Source organism: Nicotiana sylvestris, chromosome 2, assembly GCF_000393655.2.
Source record: "Nicotiana sylvestris chromosome 2, ASM39365v2, whole genome shotgun sequence".
Classification (NCBI taxonomy): domain Eukaryota; kingdom Viridiplantae; phylum Streptophyta; class Magnoliopsida; order Solanales; family Solanaceae; genus Nicotiana; species Nicotiana sylvestris.
The window spans coordinates 189,385,530-189,391,846 of NC_091058.1; positions in this window are offsets into that span (position 1 = coordinate 189,385,530).

Below are 6,317 nucleotides of genomic sequence, written 5' to 3' on the forward strand. Positions count from 1 at the left end.
TTCTGAAGAATAGTTGAGATGCCGTTATAGAGTGTTGATGATTCCCCTTTTATAAGAGGGGAAATCCGAATTTAGTACAAGATATGTTGATTTGTAAAGGAAGTGGGATGGGACAGCTAATTAGCTTCATGACGTATACGTAGACCAACGTTAAGCTGCCTAGGTAGACTTAATCGACTCCAGGTGCATTCTTCGGAAGCCTCCCATGCTCGTCGGGGTCTCGGCCAACATTATTCCCAGGCCGGGTGTCGACAGATCTTGAGGGAAGTATTCGACTCGAGGTCTCGAGTCTCCGAGGCACTGTCCTGAAGCACTTTGTCAACGAGAAATTGGTCCTCCCGATTTTACCGTACACATAGTAATAAGAGAAGGATAATGAGAATGAGAAGAAAGGAATGGAAAGATGTTGAGAAACACTTGAATAAAAAGTTAGCATGGAAATGCCCCATTTATAGAGGATGATAGTATGGCCAACAATGCCATCAATGCCTTTGAAAGACGGATCGACAGGAGCAATCAATGCGCCATTGGAAATTGGACCGACGGCGATACGGTTGCCTTAAAGAATGGGAATCGGCAGCACATTGAATGACGCAGAAAAGACAAGTCCATGGGATGTACCGGTTATCGTGAAGGCTTACATCGTAAGTATGATATCATCAGCGTGACATCACTACGGGAAGTCCGAAGAGTTGTATGTCAAAAATTTTTCTTATCACTCCTCTCCAAGAAAAGCGGGGACTATCTGTATACGGTGAAATCGGAGGGTCCAATTTCTCATTATCAAAGCATCTCGGAAGACCATCTCGAAGTCTCGAGGTTACAAGGTTACGATCGAGTCTTCTCCCTCGAGGTTCGTCTGCGTTGACCACGGCCATAGTAGAAACGGGGAGTTCCCAAGGCACGTGGCTAGGACTGACGGATCGAGAGCTACTCTAAGACCCGAGTCAGGGTATCATCTAGTTTTCTCGTCTCCATACCTTTGTAATTAATACTTGTTGTACTATGAAGGGATTCCCCTCCTATATAAAGGGATCCTCCCCATTTTGTAAAGGCTCGGTTGCTCCAGCTGCTCCATAAGAAATATAGAAGAACATTCTCTTTGCTCTCGCATACACTCTCTTGATATTATTGGTTTCATTTATTGTCTTCATATTTGTTCATCATTTATTGCCTATCATTGGCCATAAAGAGCCTCAATTGATTTTGTTATAACTGTTAGCCACATAGAAACTGTCTTCTATAGCTCGTAATCGAGCTCCGGGATCGATCTCGAGGCCTAGAATCGATAAGCCCGAGGCCCCGAATAACTGACTTATCGGTTCGATTATAGCTCTCCCCTTAATTTTATTTCGTTTCCAAATCTCATACGCTTAGCACCAACTGCTTAATAAACTAGTATAAAAAGATCACGTATTTTTAGAGTTTCAACAACAAATCTAATTGTTATTACCATTTTCACGACAAACAATAATGATTTGTAAGAGATGGAGAGGGCGCCGGAGAGAGAGACAAAATTGGAGAGATGAAAGATAATATCAATAGTTGTATGGGTTTGTTTAATGAGTGAAAAATTATTACATATTATATACAATAAAGGTTATGTTTGAGTTAGTTTTCATATGGGGATTCGGAACTTAGTATTTGTATATATTCCTGAATCCTGAGGGGACATCACGACATGGACGGGTAAAGCTAATCTACAAAATCCATGAGGTAATTACCCTAGACGCCATATGATTTCTCCTTATGTTGTTGAAACAGTTGTAAAAACTGTGCCAACTGAAATTAAAGCTTAACTCTATCCGCTACACATTTACTATAACAAGCATGCGTTTTAGTTAATTATCACAAGTACTTGTTGATAGTTAAAGATTCCAACAAATTACGCACTTAGAGTTTATGAGAATTTTATAAAGTGCGCATGTTGCGCCAAGCACATAGCATATATTTCCTCTGTCTTGAAATGCATATGATATTGAGAAAAAATGATGTTTTTGATCAATTTTCTTGCACTAAATAAACAAACCCATTCCCCAACCACCACTACCGCACGCCCCTGACAAGCATTATCATTACTACTTGAGTTGCGACAACTACTGAAAGAGCCCTTATATTTGTTTGTCGTATTTTGTTATTAAGAGAAGCCTTTTAATTGCCCATTCGAGAGTATTTCTTTTGTTCATACCACTCCTACGTTCTTAATGCTTCTTTTTTTTTGGTTGGATATTTTTGTGTTTTTTGGATATTGCGGTTGTACGAGTTATAGTATTTATGTATCCCTTTAATTTTTCTTACTTGGTAACGTGAAAATGATAATAACAATTAAATTTAATTATGGGGCTCTAAAAATATGTGATCTATTTTTATGCTAGTTGTTAGACAGTTGATGCTATGTGAAAGACTTAGAAACGAGATAAAAGTATGAGAACAAGGTGGTAACTAAACCGAAAGTTTAGCAATCGAGGCCACGAGGTCGATTCTGATACTCGGCTGGGAGCTATCGAGGGCGATTGATGTACGACTAACAGTTACGATAAAATGAATGGTGGCTCTGTATGGCCAATAATAAGCAATAAATGAAGACAATAAATGGAAGCAATAATATCAAGAGAATGTGTTAGAGAGCAGAGAGAGTGTTCTTGTGTATTTAGTATAGAGCAACAAATGTTTACAATTGACAAGGACCCCCTTTATATATGAGGGGAATCCTAACATAGTACAAGATACATTAATTACAAAGATATGGAGATGGGACAGCTAGTTAACGCCCTGATTCGGGTTTAGACTAGTCCACTAGACTTTGTGAGCCCTAGTCACGTGTCTTGGGAACTCCTCACTTTTACCATAACCGTGGTCAGTGCTTCCCCGAGGTCGAGCATCGTCGATCCTCGAGGGAGGAAGCTCGGTCGTAGCCTCGAACCTTCGAAACGATCTTTCGAGGTGCCTTGATGACGAGAAACTGGACCCTCTGATTTTACCGTATATAGATAGTCCTCGCGTTTCTTAGAGAGGAACGATAAGAAATGACTTTGACATCCCTCTCTTCGAACTTCCTGTGATGATGTCATATTGCTGATGTCACCATACTTATAACATAAACCTTTGTGACAACCTATACGTCCTGTCGGTCCACTTTTCCAGAATTATTCACTACACTGTCAGCTTTTATTCCTTATGACCATAATATTGCCGATAGTCCATTCTTCAAAAACGCATTGATTGTGCTTGCCGATACGTCTTCCAAGGATATTGATGGCACTGTCGGTTATGTTTTCCATAGAGTATTGATTGTGCTTGTAGGCTATGCTCCCCTTTTTCTATAAATGAGAGTTTTTTTATTCAAATGCTTTCTAATAGCCTCTCACCCCTTTCTTCTCTTTGTCCCTATCCATGGTTATTTTCCATATTTGAGCCCCGCGGCCTTAGGGCCGCATGGCGGTGCACTCATCAGTCATGTCGCGGCCTTTTCCTAGGACTTTCTCTTACCGAGCAAGGTTACATCGGCTCGTTGTTTTGCTGTTGTTGTTGTTGTTACTATCGTCGTTGGTTTGACATGATGAGATAGGGGGACGACTTCTTTCGATTTAGGAGGATGTTTGGATTCTATAGTGCTGCTTGGGAGGGCATTCGGATTATATACCACTGCTCACCTCCCTACTCCGGCCTGGAGTGGCACATCACCCCCTTAGCTTTCCAAGGGATGAAATGCCACAACCGGCCGCTTAACTTGCATGGCACAATGCCCCAAGAGGCGGACTCAAAGTAGTCGTGCAAGTAGGGTCGGCGCTCGCCAAATCTTCTATTGGGCCTCGATTTCCCCGTCCTGATAGAAGCCTTCGGTCTTTGGCGGGCTATGTCTCTTTTTTCTGCTTCTTCTGCATCACTTTCCTCTTCTTCATCTTCCCCCTTGAATATTCCGTTCTGGAAGATCGAGATAAGACTCTCGAGGAGATGGCGCTCGAAGATACTGCCACCAAGGATGTTCCCTCGAGAATAGTCTAGGCTCTAGGCTTTCACTATATGTGTACCTTTTCGCTTCTTTGTTTCTATGTAAGGACCCCTCGTGGGATTTCGTAATCAAGTGATTATAAATATAAAGATGTTACTTCAATTTTGTCTTTGATGTATGCTATATTTCCCTTTCTCTATGTTTGTGAAGAGCCTGAGTGTATGACCCTACCGATTGGTGCAAATGTCGAGCCCAGGTGCGGCTCCCCGCAGAACACTTTGTCGTTCCTTGGATCAAGCCCGGATTGGACTATTAAACTCGGGTCGTCGGGACCCTGACTTCGAGTTGAATGAAAGTAGTTCTTCGAACCTTTAGATTGAGATTTAGCCTTTAGACCCTGCAGTAATCTTCGAGGGGGGATTTGCTCGGAGGCCCAAGGATAGGGACTGCCTTTAGGCTTTCGAGAGTAGTCCCCGAGTGGGGGTTCGCTCAAACCTGGGCCACCTGGAAACTTGCTTTGAACTTAGCTTAGATAGCCTTAAGGCATTGTAGGTAAATCCTGGTTGAGGGGTTACCCGAATTTAGAAGGTACCCCGAGGCCAAGCCCATATGGGTAGAGTTTAAGTGCTTGTTTCCTTTTTGAGAGCAGCCCTCGATATCGGGTACCATTTTGGGACTCGCAATGATGCCAATGGCTTCTTAGAGCCTAACTTCTTTTTGATAGAGGTCCTTGAGGTCAGGTACCACCTCTGGACTCGCAATGATACCGATGGCTTATTAGAGCCTAACTTCTCTTTGATGGAGGTCATCGAGGTCGGATACCACCTCGCGACTTGTAATGTTGCCAATGGCTTCTTGGAGCCTAACTTTTCTTTGATGTAGGTCCTCGAGGTCGGGTACCACCTCGGGTCTCGCAATGATGCCAATGGTTTCTTGGAGCCTAACTTCTTTTTGTTGGAGGTCCTCAAGGTCAGGTACCACCTCGAGACTCGCAATGATGCCAATGGCTTCTTGGAGCCTAACTTCTTTTTGATGGAGGTCCTCGAGGTCGGGTACCACCTCGGGACTCACAATGATGCTGATGGCTTCTTGGAGCCTAACTTCTTTTTGATGGAGGTCCTCGAGGTCGGGTACCACCTCGGGACTCGCAATAATGTCGATGGCTTCTTGGAGCCTAACTTCTTTTTGATGGAGGTCCTCGAGGTCGGGTACCACCTCGGGACTTGCAATGATGCCAATGGCTTCTTGGAGCCTAACTTCTTTTTGATGGAGGTTCTCGAGGTTGGGTACCACCTCAGGACTTGTAGTGGTACGGGTATCTCTGACCCCAAAACATCACATGGCATCGTCTAATGTACGACACGACTGCAAAGCGACTGAGGCAATCCCGCCGGCACATCTTTTCAATGATATCGTTCAGTATTTTTAATCGGCCTTTGAGACAGGTGGATCGTCGGCATTTTTTCCATATATTGGGTTGTTTCCACTTTTTTGGAGATTCCACCATTCTAAGTAGTTACCCTTTTTCCTCTGTTAGGCCTTCCATTATTTCAGTGTTAACGCTCTTACCCAAATTCCTTCTCCAGCTCTCTAATATTGCCATAGTCATGACTGCTACATCAGGATCCACTCGGCAGGGAGGAGAGAGTTCCACCTCCGATTTTTGCCTTGTTGGCGGAGCGTCGCTGATGCCAGGCGGGCCTGACTTGGGGCGTTTTGCTTCGAGAGGGGACCTCTCGTCGGAGAAGTACCCTGATGTTCAGGATCAACGGGAGCATACCTTGATGTTTACTTCTTCGATAGGAGAGGAACACCATGGGTTAGTGAGAAAAGACTGCGAATAGGGGGAGAAGGTAGTGTTACATATACCTTCCCCGGATAAGGGCATCACGGACCATGCCAATAGGTTTTTGAATGTGTAAACATATCCTTTCACACTGGGCCCCCTTTATAGGGTTGTGCTCGACTTCTGTCTAAAGTATCGGGTTACCTTGGCGCAGATTCACCCGTCATTTTGGCGAATAGAGTGGATGATGAGATTCTTTGTAGAGAAGGCAGGTCTTCAACTTACGCTCAATCATCTTATCAGGTTGTACCGGCCTTTTCACCATCGAGGTCTGCTAACCTTACGATGTCGGTCAACTACGCCTTTCATCGTTGATGATGAGCAAGACAGAGATCAAAAGTGGATGAGTCGATTCGTCCGAGTACAGACCGTTGATATTATCCCAGTGGAGTTTATGTCATTCCCTAAGGGATGGAATTATATGTGTAAGTGGTACACTCGTGCCTTCTTAGTTTTGTTTATAAGACTAGTTTTGTAAATGCGCTTCCTTTTCTTTTTCTGCAGTGATTTTGCGGACGC